Source organism: Passer domesticus, chromosome 5 (genome assembly GCF_036417665.1).
Source record: "Passer domesticus isolate bPasDom1 chromosome 5, bPasDom1.hap1, whole genome shotgun sequence".
Lineage (NCBI taxonomy): Eukaryota > Metazoa > Chordata > Aves > Passeriformes > Passeridae > Passer > Passer domesticus.
Genome location: NC_087478.1, coordinates 82,856,898 through 82,878,499, shown reverse-complemented (window position 1 = coordinate 82,878,499; position 21,602 = coordinate 82,856,898). Strand labels below are relative to the sequence as shown.

The window sequence follows — 21,602 nt, the reverse complement described above, 5'->3', positions numbered from 1 at the left end:
TTGCAGAGCCAGAATTTAATCATTTATCAATGTTTTCCTTCCAACTGCAAAAATACAAGTTTTTCAAAGGGCGTGATTAATCACTGCTCTGGGAGAAAAGATGGAGAGATAATCAGACATTTCCTGCATTTGACAGAACAAACTAAAATAGTGATTCTCTTCATATGAAACAAACATGGCAGGTCTCCAAAGAAAACACTTCTTACATGATAGCATTAATCCAATGTGCGAGCCAATAGGTTTTTTTCATTTTTAAAGGAGAAAAAAGGACATTTTGCCCCCCACATAACTTCAATACGCCAAAGAGAAGTCAGACATGGGCTTGGACGACTCTGTCATCTGCTGAGAGATTAAGAACAATAATTAGAGGCTTGAAGGTACTGCAGGTTTTTAGTAGCACATCTGAAACATGTTTCACAGCAACAGAAGAATCACAGATGGCCTGTAATGAAACAGAAATTGCAGGATTTAGAATGTAGCAGATGATCACAGAACTTTCACTGCTGACGTTATCATTAAATAACTCTGATAAAACAGATTTCAAAAACTGCTCAAAACAGTGCCCATGGTAAAGGATGTAATCCAGTGAACTATTATCAGCTTTTTTCCACCACCTGTTAGAGGGCCAGTGCACCATGAAGATAAACCAGAAGAGAACTCACAGATTGTTACACCCAGAAAGGAACTGGTGTTATGAAAAGGAGATTAAATTTTAAGAGAAAGGCAGAAAGTCTGGCACAATAAATGAGGATGACAGTGAGGTACATCAGCCCTCCCAAGGTTTGGTGAGCAGAAATGACTTAGGACAAAACTTTAACCTGAGCCGTAAGAAATTACTGCACTTAAGGTCAGTGTGTGTTCATGTATGGAGGAATCTTCCCCTCAACTCAATTTCAGCTAAGTATGAAAGGTCTTAAGGGTCTTAAACAGAGATCTGAGAAAATTCCGATTTCCTACAAGCTGAGGAAAAGAGGACAAGGGAAGAGTTTACCAATGACACTTCTGAGGCAAGTGCTCACTAATTTTCCTTTTATGAGACAGAAAATGTTGGAGGAAACCCTAAATGGGACCAGTACTTCCTACTGCCCACTAAATTTTTGTCCAAAAGGGAAAAAAAAAAGTCATAGACCTTGAGGCCAGCTCTTTCTACCTTTCCTATTTCTGTTATTTGAAATACACAATGCACATATCTTCAAAAACCATTCCTTTACTCCTTATTAGCTACTTTATTATTTCTTAAATCTATTTGTATATTTTTAGTCACTTGGGGGTTTTGCACACGATGAAGCAGAGCATGGGGTTTTCTGCATAACAGTCTGCAGTAGTTAACAGTCATTACACTATGAAAAAAATACACATGAACACAGTTCAGATGCCTAGATACATACTTTTTCTTAATAATTTTTTTCAATTTTACATTATCTTAATGCAAGATTATGCTTTATTGAGAAACTAAAACATATCAGGTGTCACATAAATCTGAAGTGAGAATCAACAAAACAGAAGACTTAACACAAGGTTGCAGTTAATTTAAGATGGCTGTTCATTGCCAGTTTTTCCCATTTATTGTGCTTTCTCTTCCAAATGTTCCCTGGTTTTTTGCATTCCCTCTAGACTAATTTCTATGTTCATCTGTGCCAGAACACTCGAAATTCTATCTACAGGCCAATATTTTTTGTTCTTCTGGGTCACTCCTCCTCTCACTGTTTTTAGCTATTTTAGCATGAATTTAAGAGCTGCACACCCTCTGTGGACAATCTGTTCAGGGCTCAGGCAGTGCCCAGGGAAGAAGTTCTGCCTCCTGTGCAGGGGGAATTCCCAGGCATCAGTTACTGCCTGTTCCTCTGGTGCCATCACTGGTGCTTTGTTGAGAGAAACTCGACAGTGATTTCTATGTAGATATTTTGGTTTAGTGTTAATAATTCTTTGATAAATTTAATAGCAACTGCCATTGCAGCAAGGCAATGTGTTAAGAGTAAACCACACTCAGTCAGGGTCTGGGCATCGCCCTGCTACTACACAAAACCTCAGTCCCTGGTCAGCCATGTGGCAGAACTTCCATACAAAAATCCTCCAGACGCCACAGAAGTTGCCAAGTACAGAGTACCTGCAGCTTGTGTCAGGGGGCTGACATAATAGGACAGGTCCCATCACAATATTTTCAGTGAATTTATTGTTTCTTGCTGAAATTTAGTCCGGTTTATGCCACAGCTCCATTTTCAGGCTCAGGTACAACAGCTCTAAAACACACAGCTATGAACATCATCATCTGCACAAACATATATAAGCATAGAAAAGCCAGTCCTTTCCCATCACTCCAAGACTCCACACCCTATTTTTGTACTGTTTTTTTCTGCAACATTCTCCATACTTTTTGCACCAGAATCACCAGTGACTCTTTGAAAAGGGACAAACCAACCCCAGTACCCTGCATCTTACTCTGAGAGAAGGGCTCCGGTCTCAGGCCCAGAGCAGACAGCACACCAGCACTCACTACAGGGAGCAGGATAAAGGTTTCCACTATGAACACAATAAAAATCTAGGGCTCAAAGAATCATGTCAAGGTCACTCCATCCAAACAAAACACCCAGTTGTGAAAATACTGCTCACACATGGCCTGAAACACCCCTTGGATGCACTAAGGCCCAACAGACTGGACTTAACTGCAGGTACTAAAATTTACATGTTGGATTTTATGAATAAATTACAAGAAATAACATAAAAATAAAACCTGATTGTACAAGACCTTGCTCATTGCAGAGTATAAAACAAATAAGCATCAACTTCAGAGAGGTGTTATTGACTGCAGTAGAAGGGCAAAATATATTTTCTATTTCTTATCATCTCTTATAAGCATTTCAGTTGTTTCCAAATATTGCATATAGAGGTCTGTTAATGTAACATTTTCCAAGGGAAAAAGGTTCATAAGTAGTTTTCAGGAACCTAGGTAAAGCTGCCCATGTCCATGATTCCAGCAATATCTGAAGAGCCAACAAAAGGGTGTATTTCAGGAAAGGCACACATATTCTCCAGAGTACTGAAACACTTCCAGCATGTTGGAAATGCCCATGACAGATAAGCGATTTCAATCCATTTGTTGAAAGCCTTTGGAAAACACAGAGAATAGAGTTGTTAAAGGAAAGTGAGCACTCTTTCACACCTCTTTCAGCACAGTGCCAAGGACAATGCAGCTATTTAGGAAAACAGGCTTGTATTTTCTCCTCCAGTGCTTGTTCCATTTGATCAATAGTGGATCAGGTGCAGCAAACATCTCATTTTACACCTGGGTTGCATAGAAACTTCGGCCTTGGAACACCTCTTAGAGCTGTTTCAAAATCTTTTCCCTGGCCACCAGCTCTCTCAGCTGTTAGTAATTAGAAAAAACAAAGCAGAAATACCACATGGACACAGGTCCTGGGAGGGGGGAATGCCAAAGAAAGCAGCACAAGTTTTACAAGGATGCATGTCATACATACTTTTTTCCCTTGGAAGCACATCCTCAGGACACCAGGCTGGATGCCAACTGCTCCAAGTGTCAAGCAAACAGGATTTGCTACAGGTTCTTCTAAGCTTTGATCACCTATTTCTGTAAAATAACTGAGTTTGCAAATATGGTAACAGAGAAATTCTGTGGGAAAAGTAGTGTTACAAATTTTGATCGAGTGGGAAATGCTGGTTTCAGAAGTTTTTTCAAATCACAGACTTGCATTAGCAATTATTTATTTACCATTGTAAGCTGTGTCATCTAGCTGGCCTTTATTTCTACATGTAAAATACTTAAGACAGCATTTTTAGTTGGTGAAATTAATGCATCTGTAGAGGATTATCTATTTCAGTAATGTCATCTGTGTGCAACCATAAAATGTACTGACTAGAGCACATTTTCTCTGGCAACATTTGGCCTTTCTTGCTAAGATTCAATCCAATTAGAACTGATTTCAATGGAAAAATATGATCATAATAGGAAAAGAGATAATTAGTTATAAACCCACTACAGATAAAGGTTGAAAATTCATTGAGATAAGGAATTCTGTTCCTTAACAAATAAGGATGGCAAAACTATATATAATGCATATATTAATAAAGGATGGAGGTGTATTTAAATCCTGTTCTGTGCAATGTCTGAAGGAAGTGATGGGAGTGGTATCACTGCCTTGAGCACCTGGGAAAATGTGATCTTCTGGAAGGCCGAGTACTGCCAAGAAGCTGGGATTAACCTCACAGGATAAGGTGTTGTGATTCTTTGGTACCAGTTTTTAAGGTCCTGTTCACATCTGTAAAGATTTTAAGAACTCCTTGTTTTGGCTACTGTCACAGAGGGGGACTAGAGAGCAGAAAAAAACCCTAAAAGCAACTTGACTTCACAAGGGAAAGTTAAACTACTGCATGAAGAGGGACTCAAAATTTCATAACCTTATCACTTGTGCAGGTTATGGAAAGAAAGGACAGAAGAAAGAAGAGAGATAAAATTTTAATTTCTGAGTTTTTGGGTTAATGTTACAATTGTTTGGGGTTTTCTACTTAGAAGTCAAGCTGTGCTTTGTTTGATCTCTACTTCTCAACAAGTAGGAAAGTATTCTATGAAAACTCCACCCTAAATATTTTGAGGCAGAGTTCACATTATAAATCTTAGGGTCAAATAACCTCATCTTTACCAGCTGCTTTGCTTTTGTTATCTGGAAAAAATTACAGATCCAGTCAGATTACTCATAACAGTTTCAAATGAGAGGACTGTGGGCAATGTCCCCATTTCTTGTGGCTTTTTTGCTACCAGAAGCCACACAACCATGGTCATACAGGTAGAGACAGAGTAGGAAAGGACAGAGGAGAGATCGCAATGATGGACCTGATTTTCTGTGTCTAGTGGGTCAAGAGGAACAGAAGACTCTGGCTCTACCAAAAGAATTGAGAAATGGGGTGATTTCCACAGCTTTCCCCAAAACTGCAGCAATTCTGTGCATTTCACAGCCACAATAAAAGCAGAAAGGCAAAGACCAACACTGCTGGCTGGCTCAGCTGAGTGCTGCTCCTTCCCACCTCTTTCCCCCTCTCCCATCTCATCCTAGAAATTGTTTTTGCTCTCTGCTTTCTCCTGCCCGGTGGCCACTGTGAAGGCCCCACATCTGGGGCAATGTCTCACATGGTTTCTCTCGCTTTCCTCAGCAAAACAGAAACACTGAAACCAACAAGGCTGGGGACCACCCTGCCTGCGATCCTCTCCTGCAAGTGTGTATTTCGTGGTTTACTTTTTCCTTTAGTGCAGTCCTGAATTCAGAAGCTTCTACCGTCACGAGGGATGCTCAAAGCCCAGAAACCTCCACAGCCCGGGAGCCCAGCACCGGAAACACCGAGGGAAACCCCGACGGGGCGGCGCCGGCACCGGCGTGGCGTGCAGGAAACGAGCACGGGCCTTGATTTTCCCGCCCTTTTTGTCGCCATCGTGGGGAGGTCACGCGAGTCCCGGCCCAGCCGCTCGTCCCGAGACGGCGACGGCTGCCGCTCCCCGGCACAGAGAGGCGCCTGTGCCATTGCCTGTCGGCGCCCGCCCGACACCCGCCCGCCAGCGGCGCCGCCCACCCACAGCCCGTGCACTCAGCACCGCAAACGCCACGCAAAATCCCGCCGGTGCGGCGCCGGGGTGGCGTGCGAGCGGTCTGGTACACGGACCGCAGCCCACGCTTTTCCCGCCCTTCCTGCCGCCATCCTGGGGAGGTCAAGAGAGTCCCGGCCCAGCCGCTGCCGAGGTCGCGGTCGCGGGCGGGCCCCGGCAGAGAGACGCGCCATGGCCGCTGCCGGCCGGCCGAGTGTCCGGGGGCTGCAGTACCGCGCTCCGGCCACGAGGAGGCGGCGCTGCCGCCCGCCTCAGCCGGGGCTGCGGCACGCCGCGGGGCTGCGGGCAGGGCAGGGGCACGAACGGACAGGGGGGATCCCCTCCAAAAACCCCCTGAAATAAACGCCAAAAAACCTGCCTCTTACCCAGCGGGAACCGAAAAAGCCCCTTTTCTTTAAAACCATGTTTAAACGTATTTCACATTTTCCGTATTTACATTCACAAGCATATGTATAAAGGACATCGATGTGTTATGTAATTTATATTATGTATTAGGCCTACTCCTGTTATTTATATATTTTTCTATTTTATATTTTTATAAATATCTTTGTATATTGATTATATATTTCTATATTTAGATTTATATTTCTATATTACTTATATTACTTGAAACAAAAAACCCTGTCTCTAACAAAATAAATAGAAAAAAGGCCCTTCTTTTAAGCTGTATTGAGATATTTGTATAGTTATACTTTGCAAAATTATATACACATTTATATTTACAGTTTCTACTGATGCATTACAATTATATATAATACGCAACATATTCGAACAATACAGATAAAAGATTATTTATATTATGTATTACATCTACTGGTACAACTTATTTTTCTTATATTTTTCATTTTTCTATATATCTTGATGTATTTATGCTATACTTCTATACTTAGATTTCAACCTCTATATTACTTGTATTCATAACTTTTATAATAAAAACTCTGTCTATTGCCAAATTTAAAAAAGACTCCCCTTTACTTTAAACTATTTAAAAATATTTTACATTTACGTTTTTCTTATTTATATTTTACATTTGTTATATATTATATGATAACATATTGATGTACTGTATTTATATATTTTATATATATTTCCAACAATACACTATAATAAGATATACACAATATTACATAAATTGTGCATTGTATCGACTTACATTTTTTTATTTATGAATATTTTGTCTTTTTATATGTGTCTTCATATATTTGTAACACATTTCTGTGCTTATATTTTTATATGGGATTTTCTTTATATTTATAATCTATATGAACATTTCTATAAACACAAAATACTCTACAGTATCTTATTACAGTATCTTACTGTAATACACAATACTATTTATATTACATGTTTTGTTTTTATATATTCAGTCTGTTTTTAAATTTTAAGTTTTTTATTCCCATTTCTATACATATATTTGTTTTGTTCAATTATACAGTTATAGTTTTACATTTAAAATCCAATCCCTAAATAAAATGACAAAACAAACAGCATCAAATTCCCACCAATATCGTCCAAAACCATCAAAGTAGCTCCACCAGCCAACCGACTACCAGCAAAAAAAAACCCACACTACACTCTTTTCCCTAACAATTCTTGTCACATCACAAAAATGCAACGAAAATAAAAGAAAACCCTACAGAAACCCACGCAGCAAATCATAAAAACTACTAAAAAAACCCGAATTTACTAAACTCCAAACCATACCACTGACCCTGAACGTTACTCGAAGTATGTCCAAAATTCTACCTCTACACTAACTCAAAGAACAACGAATACTCTACGAAAATAACTAAAAATCCCAAAGTAATTAACGATATTAAAAAATTTCAACCATTAAAAAATAAAATAACTACCTACATGAAAAACTTCCTAACAACTTCCACCATAAACATACCCATATTCTCAAAAATAAAACTAATAAACAACAACCAACTACATCAAATGACAAAAAAAAAAAAAAACAACAAATTGAACATAAATTAACAAGAAAAAAATTATTCCTAACTCAATAAACCCAAAATGCCTCGAACCATCAAAATGAAATACCACCTTGAAATAAACCAAAATCCTAAAGCTAAATGTAACCATAAAAAATCTCCCAAATTATCCATAACAAAAATACATACACTCCAACCTAACACAGCAAATAAGTAAAAGCCCTGTAAGCTAATCAATAAAAAAGCAATTAAAAATATTCAAAAAACCCCTCACACATTCATTAACTACATGACACGACCTCAACCCCCCCAAGACAAACACCACATACGCAAATGAGAGCCGCCACAACAGAATTAAAAACCTTACCCCTACTCCACGCAGCGACACATAAAAATCACTGTATTCTTTAAAAAACACAGTACTCATGTATACTTTAAAAAACATAGACCAGAAGACCAAAAAAAAAAATCCGACAAAAAAAGCCGCAATTCAAAAAAACCCTTCTCATCAATGGCTGAACCGAGAGCCATAACGTGCAAGCAGTTCACCATATCCCGCACCGTACATCAACTGCAAACAAAATAAAACGGTACAGTAAATTCCTACAAACCACCTCAAAGCCACGACGTAAAAGAACTTTCCATAATTAAAGCCGCGGCTCCCGGCGGGAACGCGGCTCCTCCGGCGGCTCCTCCGGCACGCAGGGGCCGCGCCGCGCCGGGAGAGCCCCGCCCGCTGCCCCTGCCCGGCGGGGCCGGCACCGGGCCCAGGGGGCCCCGGCGGCGCCCGAGCCCCGCGCCCGGAGCGGCCGGCAGCGGCCGGCAGCGGCCGGGGCCAGCGCAGCGCCCGTGCCGCCTCTGCCGCCCGCCGGCCCGGCACGGCTCCCCTCGGCTCCGCACGGCTCGCACCGGCGCGGCTCCGGCACTCCCGCGGCAGCCCGGCCGCGCTCCCCTCCCAGCGCAGCAACTGCCCGGGCCGCGCCAGGAGCGCTCCCGCGCCGCAACCTTCGGGGCCGGGCCGCGGGCACAAGAAGCGCCCTCAAAGGCAGCGGCACGGCCCCAGTTCAACCCCGCAAAGGCTGCGAGAGCTGCAGCTTCCTTCAGCTGAACCCCGAAACTGAGGCAGCGCGGGCTGCTCAGCCCGCTTCAGCCAGGGCGAATTAATGTGTTCTCCCCTGCAATTTCATCCCCGACTATAGCAGAAAAAGGGCTTTTCCTCCAACTGTGGTAAAAGGGGGATTTTGACCTCAGTTCAAACCCTTGAAAAGGAGGGACAACAGCGCTGCCCCCTCAATTTAGACCTTAGGATGATGAAAATGGGGGGCCTACCCACAAATCACCCATAATACGACAAGAATTTTTTTTTTTTCCAGAGGGCACCGGGGAGGGATTGGCAAGATGAAATTGGAAAGGGAAAGGAGAAAAGTCCCCGCTACAAATCCACACGAGCTCACCTGTTCGGCTGCTGCTTCCCGGCACGGAGCTTTGTTCCTCGGCACCTCCTTTGAGCGATGCTCCACGCATCCAAGGGCGTATCCAGGTGTTCCCCCAGACCCTCGGAGAAGCTCTCGGCGTCCTTCCACGAGACAGCGCCGGGAGCCCCCCTAAACCCCTCTGCTCAGCAGCTCCAGGCAAAAGGGAGCTCAGGCAACCCCTTCCCCCCTAAAACAGCCTCCTCCCGGCAGGAGCCGCCCCCTCCTCATCCTCGCAGCTCAGGGCTGGGGCTGCTCGGAGCCCTCATCATCCTCAGAGCTCACAGCTGGCGCTGTCGCCACGCTCCGACAGCGTCTCTCCCTCTCCAGCACACAGCCCACTTCACACACACACAGACCAAAGAGAAATCTGCTATGGCTGTTGGCTTTCCTCAGTCCATCTGATTACACAATTAAAACACGTACATGCAGCGATGGTCACTGAGGAAAAGCTTTCCTGTGGAGAAAACAATCATTCTGGTAGCACACTTTGATACACCTTCAGAAAAAGCAGAACCAGCACCAACTCCTAAGACCCCGGCTGAGGAACCCAGCCCTCCTTGGGACATCCAGTGCAGAAGACCTCGAAAAAGGAGGGGAAAAGTCAAGCTTGGAGTGGAAGAAGAGAACATGAATACGCCTGCCTTTAAAACAAGCCTTCACCCAGCAAGAGTGGGAACCAGTCACATTTATTCTTTCCTTGCTTTCTGTGATGACATAAATATGAAGTAAAACCGCATTAAACACGAGGCAGAGCTAGGATTTTACAGGTCTTCATTTTGGCACTCTGGATGACAAACACCTCTTCGAGGACTGCGACACGATTTGGGGACTGGCAGAGAACGGCGGCAAAGGGTGCCAGAGAGCCCTTTCTATTCCCTTCAGCCCCTGCCGCTGTTCTTATGGTTCCAGGGCACAGCTTGGTTCATTCCTAGATAAAAACGTTATGGCAATATTTTCATAACCCCTACCCATCTCTAGTCAGTTTCCTACATTCCTGTGTACAAACGAGTGGATAGAGAGAGGGTTTCTATCCAAATTAATTTAGAGACAAATTCCTATTTTTTAGCAATACCTAAAAACATGAAAAACTTGTCACGTTTTAGTATTCTACACCCACCCCTCCCCGTGAATTTTGTGGCAGCTTTGGGTCCCTCTGGAGGACGGCACCCAGCATGACCCCGCTCATTCGCCACCCACCTGCTCCCCCACCGCCGTGTGGCTCCCTCTCCTCGGGACCCTGGGGTGCCCCAAATGACATCAGAGCCCCGAGTCTTGACCCCCCCTTTCCCCACCCCCAAAGAAGGCACCGAACGAGTCAAACTGCCCTGGAGAGCAGCGCAGCGCTTCCTTCAAGCCCTTTCCACACGCACATCCCCCCAGAAAGGGACTCCGCCGCACCAAGAAAGGGGGGGCAGCCCCCAGAAGGGCTGAAGTTCCTCCCCAGCCTCGCTGTCACCCCCGAGGGGCAGAGACAGGGAGCGGCAGGGACGGCTCGGCACAGAGCGGGGCCGCTCTCAGCGGCATGTCGGGAGAGCCGCAGGTCCGGCAGTGTCGGGCGCTGTGTCTGAGCGGCACGGGGGGATCCGCCGAGAGCTCCGGCCCCGTGCGGGGACTCCTGCAGGGGCCGAGGGGCGCCGGGCTCCGGCCCTCTGGGCTTTATTCTCCGGCGCCCCGAGCCCCGCGGCCGCGGGGAAAGAACGAAAGGGGGAACAGGAAGAGAGGAGCGATAGCAGGGGATGAGAAAGGGTACGGAGGGACGTCGGGCTGGGGAGGAAAGCCGGAGGGGAAGGGAAAGCCCGGCAGGGGGAGAAGAGGGACCGTGGACAGAGGTGCGAGAGAGAGGGAATAGAAGGGAGTAGCGGGCTAGGGACAGGACAGGAATGAGTCGGCATTGGGGGGAGGGAAATGGGGGAAAGAAGATAACTAAGGGAATTGCGGGGAGGAGGAAGCAGGGCTACAGAGAGGGCCAGGAGGGAGAAGCCTCACAGGGCCCCGGCTGCACCCCGAGCCCGCCCCGCCCTGCCCGGGATGCTGCGCTCGGCGGAGCTCGGCTCGGTTCGGCAGCACCCGGCTCGGTTCGGCTGAACTCGGCTCCTGTCGGCTGCATTGCGCAACATTCGCCTCTTCGGCGACGCTGGGCTCGCTTCGGCCGCCCTCGGAGCCGCTCTGTGTGTTCGGCACAGATCGGCTCTTTCCGGCTGCACTCGGAGCCGCTCGCTCCGCTCCCCTCGGCCCGGCTCCCTGAGGGCGGCGCGGGCCGGGCCGAGGCGCCGTCGGGAAAGCGGCGCGGCCTCACGTTCAACACACGAGGCTCGGTGCTGCCCGGGGCCGTGTCCCGCGGGCGGCCCGGCCATCGCCCTGTCAGGAAAATTAATCCACAAACACCATAGGTTTATGTCCAAAAGGAGACACAGGAGCCCTGTAACTTTATTGGCATAAAGGGAAAGGCCATGGGCATTTCCCATGGGGTCACCCAAGATGCTGGAGGACGCAGCCTCCTTTTTATGCTAATTCATCAGACGCATTTCTCTCTGTCTTTCCCTTTGGCTGAGGTACTTGAGAGGTACAAACTTCGCAAATTTCCTAAACCAGGTGGCTTTCTGATGTGTATCCCCTTCTTTGTGTCTGTGTTCTTTTTCTTCAAATCTAGGAATTCAGCATTGGCTTGGGTGAGCAACAGTCTGTCAATTAGTGGAATTCCTCTGCAATTTACACTTCTATTCATTACTTCTCTCACCTATCAGTATTTGTGTGTGTCTACCAGCAGACCCACAGTTAGTTTGTAAAGACACCTCCTTCTCATTCCTTCCAGCAGGACCACAAACGGGACTGCAGGGTCAGGCAGAAGTTCATTAGGCTGTGACTGCAGGCGCGCTAATTAATGGCCGTGCGAGCAGGGGGCTTGGTTTGGCAGGGCTCGGCTCGGTTCGGCTGCACTCGGCCCAGTTCAGTCGAACTCAACTCGGTTCAGCAGAGCTCCGCTAGATTTGGCTCACAGATTTCCTGATGGCAGCTCCTAGGAATTCTGTGTGACACAAATTGCAGCCTCTAGAAGGCTTGCGGGTCTTGAAAGAAATATAATTTTAACTCAACTCTCGGGACGGAGCTGATGCCTCATTTAGGACAAGAATATTTACACGTACAAGCAATTCTATCATTTGCATCTCGTTTTTATTTAACGCCCCCAAAATTCCATACATATCACAAGCAATGTGCAGTTCTGGTTTTTCCCTGTACAGTATTTGTACAAAGGACCTGGGCACAGCACACAGTTGTGATTCAATTATCTAAATACAGCCTGGTTTACATTTCAAAGGCTCTCGCTCTGGCACTGCCTGTTTGCAGGTCTGGACTGCCATGCTCAACTACCCTCAGGGCCACATTCAAGAACAATCTATCAGATTTCTCAGAGAATTCCCAATAAAACTCACATATAATCCCTGAGCAGAAAATCCTTTGGGGTTTAGTTCCATCTCTCAGCTGTTCCAAGCAGAGGGAAGACAGGTTTTTGTTGCACATCACAGCAGCATTTAAAAAAGGGTAATAAAACTAAACCAGGTCTGATATAAATGTCTTGAAGTGCCATTCAAGCTTTTTTAAAGCCAAGAAAACTGTCCTGATTCCCAAGTCCAGTCTTCCTCTGCCTCCTCGTTCTTTGCACTTGCACCCCATTGTAGGAAGGTCTGCAGACCTTTTTTCCCATCCTGTATTAGAGAGAGGATGTATATTAGGGGCACACACATGCACAAACAGTCTTTCTGCTTCTTCAAAAAGATAAAAATGTCTGAAATAAAAATTACATAAGTAGTATTGTCTCAAACTGTCCAAGAAAAGAGAAACTGGAGCTTGAATGTCCCTCTGAGAGATGTTGAAGAAAACCTTCCCCCTGAGTTTGCACACACTAAAAAAATACTGATTTTTTTTGACCAAACAAGGTAGGTCTGTATGAGAACAGCTCAGGAGGCTTTCATGGCTCATGGTGAGGAGGACAGAGCAGAGCAGAGCTTGAAAGATGAAGTGTTAGTCCCCTGAATTATTGCCCTGATGTAGCCAATTTTTTTGCTAAGAGATGTAACAGTTTCTTCTCTTTGTTTCTGAGTTTCCAAGTCACCCTGTAATTCGTAACCTGCACCAACCTGACACGGTGAAGTGACATATCCAGCTCCTGCGCTCCAAGCCACGAGTGCCTGACGTGAAGAGAAGTCAGGAATACAGAAACAGCTGTGGATGAAAGATGAGAGGAAAATCAGAACAGATATTCTATTTCCACACAGTATTACCAAATCAAGCTGCTAGGTACCTCCAGAACTATGTTTTAAAAGAGTTCCCTAACTCTCTTCCTAGCTGGGAAATCTGGAGTGGCTTTGCCCATGAAAAGCCAACGATCCTGCTCACAAGAAGGAATAAACAATTTTCCCATTAAATAAAGCAGTCTGAAATCTGACCTGTCAGATGCTCCTTGAAAGGGAAGTTTCTTGGAGGGAGTGGGAGTGTTGTAGTGTCAGAAAACCTCCCAGTGTGACCACACTCTGTGCTGCCCACCCTGGCAACGTTCCCAATCCACAATCACGGAGGACAATACATGGAAGCTGCAGTGAGTGTGCAGTGTTCCAAGCTGGGAGAACAGCCCAGCAACTGCAGAAGGTCTTTGCTCTGAGGCTCACTCGACTGCTGCCCACCCTCCCCTTCTCTTCCCCAGAACAAAAAGCTCAGTCAAGAAGGCACGAGCACAAAGCAGGTGAGGAGAACAACACTCTCCAAGGCTCTGTTCTTCACCCCAGCAGTGACACACGCAGCAAGTCCCAGTACCTGGCTCCAGGATGTGCTGTGCCACACGACCAGCGTAGAGGGGCAGGGAGAAGGTGAACCTGAGGTTTGGGTGCCTGATTCCATCCTGCACAGCATCCAAGAGATACAGCAACTGCAAGAGCCCAGGGAGAGAAGCCTGAAGCACAGCCAAAGTGAACACAACAAGAGCACCAAGACATCAATCAGCTTCTGGGACATTTCATGGGCCATACAGGTAAGAGCCCTAATTCAGCAACCCTGAGGGTTTGGTGATGTCAGGATGAAAACACCCAGGAACCTGTGAAAAAGAAACGGAAATCAAGCCGGCTAAAAGAGGTCCCTGCTGATGATTCCTTAAAACAACTTGTTCACGAGGAGGCAGGGATTGATTCAATACTCACCAGCCCATCCGGCCAAGGTCACAGCTCTCTGCCCACCGAGGACACGGCAACCAGCAGGGACCTTCCTCCCACCCTCCAGCACAGACCTGTGAAGCCAGAGAGAAGTTCACAGAGCAGAAATAGCCAGAAGCTGCTCTCTGCTTCCATACACTCTCTGATCGATCATTCCAAAGGAAATCCCCCATGGATTGGAAGCAATCACCTCTAATTTTTCCTCTGGAATCATCACTGCCTTGCCTTTCTGTGCAAGTGTTTCCTTCCATGTCCATCCATCACCAAAGCACTTTACTTAGTCCATCTTTTCTTCCCAGCTGCAGCTCTCCAGCACAACTGCCACTTCTCACAGACACAAAGTAAACAGTCCTCTGCTACAGGCTTTGGCTTAGAAAGTAAAAACCTCAGTGCGTCTGGCTACATGATTACAACACATAGATGGAAAGGTTTTCAGGACAGAAAAGAACTGTTTTAATAGCACACTTCCATACACCTTCAGAAAAACCAGAATTAACAGCAACTCCTAAGACTGCTGCTGAGCAACCCAGCCCTCCTGGGGACACCCAATGCAGCAGACATGGGAAAAGGATGGGCAAAGCCAAACTTGGAGTGAAAAAAAGAGAACATAAATAGAGCAGCCTGTAAAAAGTCTTCATGCAGCAAGAGTGGGAACCATTTACTCCATCCTTGCTTTTTGTGATGCCATAGGGATGAAATAAAAACACATGAAACACAAGGCAGAGCTAGGATGCACCAGGTGTTCGACAAATGCCTCTCCGTGCACTAACGGCCAGCCCAGTTTCAACCCGTCCTTAGTCCAAGCCTTCCTCGCCTCCCGTTTCCCAGCGCTCCGCTCAGGGCTTTGGACCTCTCCCTTTCGTCCCGCAGCAGCACGGCACTAGAACACAGCGAGGCAAGGCGTGCCGCAGCCGCCCCTCCCGCGTACCTGTCAGCTCCCGGCGGTGGGCAGCCTCGGCCCTGCGGGCAGGGAGCCGGCTCAGGCGCTGCCAGCGGCTGCTCTGCCCCGATGCTTTCGTGTTTTCCTCCATTTCCCCGGACCGGAGCGGGGCGGGGGGGCGGTTGTGTGAGAGCGGAGACGGCGGAGAGCGGAGGGAGAGCGGGGAGGCGGCGGGACGGGGCCGACCCACCCCGCGCTCTCGGCGCGATTTCCCGCCGCCTTTCCGGGGGCGAGGACGCGGGCGGCGCGCCCGGCGGCCGGAGCCAGGGGCGGGCAGCGGAGCGCGGCGGGACGGGACGGGCGGCTCGCCCGACCTCCCAAAGACGGCGGCAGAAAGGGCGGGGAAAGCCAGGACCCCGCTCCGCCTACCGCCCCGCCTGCCCGGCGCCGCCCCGCCGGGAATTCCCGGCCCGCGGTCGCTCCCACCGCCTGGAGAGGGGCTCGCGGGGTGCAGCCCTGTTCCGACGGCGCTCGCCCGCCCCCGCCCGCTGCCCCCGGCCCGCGGAGCGCTGCGACCGCGCCTCCGCCGCCCGCCGAACCCGGCCCCGCCGCCGCTGCCATGCATCTCAATCACCGTGTCCGTTCGCACTCCCGAACCTCCTTCACCCCTCCCCGCTGTCTGCAGACACCGCCCCGCTCGCCGCTCGCTCCCGCCCCTCGCCCTTCCCTCGCTCGGCAGCCGCTCCTCCCCCGCCCCCGGCACCCAGCGGCGCGGGGCTGCAGTACCGCGCTCCGGCCGCACGGCGGCAGCACTCGGGGCCACAGCCGGGGCCGCCGCTCGCCTCGAGGGAGGGGAGGCGGCAGGAACCGGAGCGATCCCCTTGGAAAAATCCCCAAAAATAAATACCCCAAAAACCCCGCACAAAAACTAAAATTAAACCCCTGCCTCTAACCAAACAAACAACAAAAAAACCCCCATTTCTTTTAAACTATATTTAACTATTTTTTGTATTTGTATCTTTCATATTCACATTTACATCTATATACATATACAAAGTATACTGATGTATAATGTTATTCTATTCTATATTATATCTCTTCCTATTGCTTGTATTTATTTCTATTCTATATTTTATATATATTGATATATAGTTATTATATATTTGTTATACATTTCTACATTTAGATTTATATTCCTAAAATACTTATGTTTTTTAAAAGAAAAACCTTGCTCTAAGCAAATAGGAATAAAAACCCACTTTCTTTAAAACCATACTTAAATATTTTTATATTTATATTTTTCATAATTACATTCACATTTACATTTGTATTTTATATTCAAATATTTTATTTATACACATATATGTATGTATAGATACATATATATATGTAATGTTATAGATACAGTATTATTTGTATTATGTATTTTTCAATTTCTAAGACTCATAATTATTTCTGGTTTATATTTTTATATGTATCTTTGTATATTTATGATACAGTTCTATATTTAGATTTATATTTTTAATCATTATTTCTATTGTTGTTATTTATAGGAAAAGCCCTGCCTATAACCAAATCAAAAGCACCCCACCGATTTTAAAATAATATTTAAATATTTTTATATTTATAATTTTTCATACTTAGATTCACATTTACATTGTTTCTATTGATGTATAATATTTACAGATGTAGATAACAAACACTGCAATATAATAATCGATATACATTATAATTTCTATTATATATAATATCTATTTCTAATACTTATATTAACTATTTTATATTTATATATATGTATTTATTGTATATTTCCATATTTAGATTTCTAGATTTATAATAATTATATCTTTATAGTGAAAAGCTGCCTACAAACAAATAAAAAACGAAAACTGCCTTTATTTTTAACAACTTTAAAATATATTAAAATTTCTATTTTTCATATTTATGTTCATATTTATATTATGCTTAATATTTTATATTCTATTTATATTTATAATTTATGTATAATAATCTATGGATGCACTACATTTATAGATCTAATATATATTACACGTAATATATTGCAATATAAGAAGATATGTACAGTATTATTTTTATTATGAAATGTATCTATTTTTATTATTTTGAATTTATATTTTATATTTTTCTATATCTCTTTATATATTTATTATATATCTCTATATTTCTATTCCTACGTCGTTGACGTTGCAACTTATAATCTACATTTCTATATTTTACATAAGCCTATAATGGATATTAAACAGTATAATATCTTCTAGGAAAACATGATGCATGTCATAGAAACTTATTTTATTTAAATTTTATACCTACATATATAAATTTTATATCTATTTATATTCCCATTTCCATATTTATACCTTTGTTTTGCTTATTTATAGTTCTATGGAAGAGACGGGACGGGACGGGCGCCCCGCACGGCACGGCCGAGGTACCGGCCACTCCCAAGATGGCGGCCGCGAGAAGCCCTCGGCAAAGAGAGGCGTCCCGACTAAAGCCTGTCGACGCCCGTCAAAAACACGGCCGCGCGGGGCGCCGCTGAGCGCGCAGCCCGTGTCCGCAGCACGGGAAACGCCACAGAAAATCGCGCTGAGGCCGCGCCGGCGTCGGAGCGGCGTGCGGGCAGCTCAATAGACACACCATGGGCCTCATTTTTCCCGCCCTTTCAGCTGCCCTCTTGAGAAGGTCAAGCCGGTCCGCGACACGGCACTCCCAAGATGGCGGCCGCGAGAGGCCCCCGGCAGAGAAAGGCGTTTTCGCCTATGCCTGTCAGAAACCCGCCGAAATACCTCAGCTCTCGGTGCCGTTGAGCCCACAGCCCGTGTCCACAGCACTTGAATCGCCACAGAAAATCCCGCCACTGCTGCTCTGGCCTCGGGGTGCCACGCAGGCAGTCCAGTAAACGGACGGAGGTCCTCGACTTTCCCGCTCTTTTTTGCCGCCATCTTGAGAAGGTCGAGCGCGTCCCGGCCGAGCCCCCCCACGCCGTCGGCCGCTGCAGCAGCGCGGCACAGAGAGGCGTTTTCGCCGCCGCCTCTCGGCTGCCTGTCGGCAGGCTGCAGTACCGCGCTCTGGCCACAAGGCGGCGGCGCTGCCGCCCGCCTCAGCCGGAGGGAGCTGCAGTACCGCGCTCTGGCCACAAGGCGGCGGCGCTGCCGCCCGCCTCAGCCGGGGGCGCCGCACGCCGCGGGGCTGCGGGCGGGGCTGCGGCCGGGGCTAAAACGAACCGGGGGGATCCCCTCCAAAACCTCTTCTGAAATAAATGCCCCAAAACAACCCGGAAGGGGGAAAAAAAAATCCTTGCCTCTAACCCAGTAACAACAACAACAACAACAAAAAAAAAAAAAAAAAAAAAAAAAAAAAAAAAAAAAACAAAAAACAAACAAACAAAAAAAAAACCAAAGCCTTTCTTTTAAACAATATTTAAATATATTGCATTTTTATATTTTTTCATATTTATATTCACATTATATTCATAATGTACATAGATGTATAAGGTTTAGTTTTAGATTTATACTTATATCTATTGATATAAATTTATATTCTATGTTACATCTATTCTATCACTTATATTTATATTTTTTTGCATGACTTTATATATTGATTATAAATTTCTGTAGTAAAATTTTTACTTCTGTAACACTTATATTATTTAAAATGAAACCCCTGCCTCTATCCAAATAAAAGCCAAAAAGAACCTTTTTCTCTTAAAATGTATTTAAATTAAAAAAAAATATTTTGCCTATTTATATTCACATTAACATTGGAAATGTATATTGATGTATAGTGTTATTTGTATTCTATATTACATCTATTCATATTACTTATATTTATATTTCTATGTATATGTTATGTCTTGATTATATATTTCTAAATTCTGAATTATAAAACTATTTATATTTATATTATTTGAAATAAAAACCCTGCCTCTAACTAAATAAAAATCAAAGAATCCTTTTCTTTTAAACTATATTTACATATTTTAATATTTACATTTTTCATATTTATATTCACATTTATATTTATAATTTATAGTTATCTATAATCTTATTTATATTCTATATTACATCTCTTCATATTACTTACATATATTTATATTTAAATTTAAATTTATATTTATAATTTAGTTATAGTTATCTAACTTTATATATTTATTATGTATTTCTATATTTATATTTCTATAATGCTTTGTATTATTTAAAAAAAACCCACTGCCTCTAACAAAATAAAAGCCAAAGACACCCCTTTATTTAAACCAAATTAAAATTTTAAAAAATAATTATATTTTTCATAATTATATTCACATTTACATGTATAATTTTATTATTATATTTATATATATAATACATATTATCGAAAATACATTATAATATATATTGTTTTATATAATATATTTAGATTATTTATATTAGTATTTATAGCTATAGTTATATATATAATATATTTTAATATTTGCATATATATATTAATATTAATTATATTTATATTATAATTAATATTTACATATTAGTTATATTTATACTTATATTTATATTATTGCCTATAACCTAATAAAAACAAAACAAACCCATTTTAAACTATATTTAAATATGATTATATTTACAATCTATATTTATATATTTTTGTGTATATATAAAAATAGATTATATTTTATATATGATATCATATGTTTACAATAATATACTATATGTTATAGTTTTATGTATTTATCTGTTTTCTGTATTTATGTTTACCATTATAATTTTAGATTTATTTTAAATTTATATTTATTTCAATTTAAACTCTACAGTAAACCATATGCATTCACTGACCTAACACATCAGCAGCACAAAACCACCACGCCCTGCTCAGCACCAGGCCGCAGTACACACTCGCCCCGTCACACCGTTTAAAAACAAAACCTGTTTCTATTACTTAGAGAACAAGGATCCCACCACACTTAACCCCATTCAAAATTCAAATAAACCCAACTAGAAATCAATTTTAAAATCCCATTATTATTACTCCAAAACCTCCATAATTTACAATCATAAACTTCCTCCTCAACCAACATCTCAAAAACCAAAAAAACTCAAATACATATTTTAAATCAAATAACTGCTAATAAAAACAAAAACGCATAAAAAATAAATCAAACCAACTCACTAAACTCCAAACTGTACAACTGACCCTAAACACGTCTAAAAAAAGCCCCCAAAGCTCTACCTGTATGCTAACTCACAAATAATAACCAATAATCCATAAAAAGAATTTAAAAAATTAAAAACTAATAGCATAAAAATGTAAACTGTTAAAATATTAAAAAATATCACTATCGAAATTTTTAAAAATATTGTCTATAAAAACCCACCATATAAATGCCTCTGTCCACAAAAATAAAACTAAAAAACCCCCAACATTGAACCTGAAATAAATCGAAACTTATGAACAGCAAAACCATAACATTCATGAGGTACACCATATCCCTTGTCATACACCAACTACAAACAATATAAAACAATACAATAAATTCTTAAAAAATACCTTAAAACCAATACAATACAAATAATATTTTCAAAAATTAAAAATGGCATCCAGCAAAAGCCATCTAATAAATTAACACCCAAAACTCCAGCAGCCCAGCTAGCCCTACCAAATCTGTATCTTTACACATACAAGGAACACAACCAAAATCCCAATATCATACATCTCAGAAGTCCGTTAAGGAAACCTACTGAAATTAATTCTACCTCAAATACAAACCAACCCCATCCATAAAGTTATCTTCACTCCAAAAACAAATTGCACATAGTTAATAATACAAAAAAAAAAAAAAATGGCTACATATGTTCGTTGCAGCATTGCTGGCTTGATTGATATCCGAGTTTCTGCTCCCTGCCTCCAAATTTTGGTACTTTTCTCAAAGTTCTGGAATGACAGTTACACCTCTGCAGACCACAGCTCAAAAATAACACTACAGAATTTCTGACACCATAATTTTTAAGGTGTCCTTACAGCATATTATCCCAGTAAAGGGGCAATCTATACATCTCTAACCAGAACTGTAGAGGTATGAGTTACTTTCACATACTCGTGTGTCTGTGTAATGGCCTCAGGAGCAGCTGGCACACAGCTCCTCTGTTACCACACCTTGGAGGTTCAGACTTAGTCAAAAGCACCATTGGAACCAGGGTGCCACCAGCTAACTGAATAATGAAAGTAATTTTCTCCATTTCTATGACAGGAAAGCCCTCTGTCTGGACAGCATTGTTTGCAGCCAATTATTCAGCGATGCTTCCAGCAGAGCTCCAGGCAGCTGTATTGCTTCTCCACAGAGCTCAGGAGCTGTTCATTAGATTAATCTCTTTCAGTCTCCCCGTTCCTTTTGCTCGCACAATGTTCCCGCTGCAGTGCCATATGACAGGAGCTTTAAGTGCTACCTGTTGCTCTGTAGGACCCTCATAGGACTTTGGAGCCTGTCCCAACCAGGGAAAGAACAGC

At 43.6% G+C, this 21,602-nt stretch overlaps 1 protein-coding gene and 1 long non-coding RNA gene across 15 annotated transcripts in view; both read right to left on the bottom strand.

The window, feature by feature from the left end:
• Positions 1-1,206: 1,206 nt before the first annotated feature.
• On the bottom strand, positions 1,207-9,507 carry LOC135301178 (uncharacterized). Of its 4 annotated transcripts, none has more exons than XR_010362922.1 (3): positions 9,003-9,507; positions 3,477-3,597; positions 1,207-3,364 (listed from the first exon to the last, which is right to left on the bottom strand). It is a non-coding gene; the product is annotated as an uncharacterized LOC135301178 (long non-coding RNA). The 4 variants fall into 4 exon arrangements; XR_010362921.1 differs by having other exon boundaries at positions 3,477-3,586; positions 9,003-9,494; XR_010362920.1 differs by having other exon boundaries at positions 1,207-3,105; positions 9,003-9,486.
• A 2,665-nt stretch (positions 9,508-12,172) lies between these two features.
• The window catches only part of PRR5 (proline rich 5), a 130,420-nt gene continuing 120,990 nt past the window's right edge, over positions 12,173-21,602 (bottom strand). For 9 of the 11 annotated variants that reach the window (XM_064421517.1, XM_064421519.1, XM_064421515.1 and 6 more), the window contains 4 exons: positions 14,213-14,298; positions 13,833-14,109; positions 13,160-13,244; positions 12,173-12,727 (listed from right to left, as the gene is read on the bottom strand). The gene's annotated coding sequence lies outside the window, so the exon portion shown is untranslated. Of the gene's footprint in view, positions 12,728-13,159; positions 13,245-13,832; positions 14,139-14,212; positions 14,299-21,602 lie in introns of all 11 variants that reach the window. The other 2 variants (XM_064421512.1, XM_064421513.1) reach the window with 2 other exon arrangements.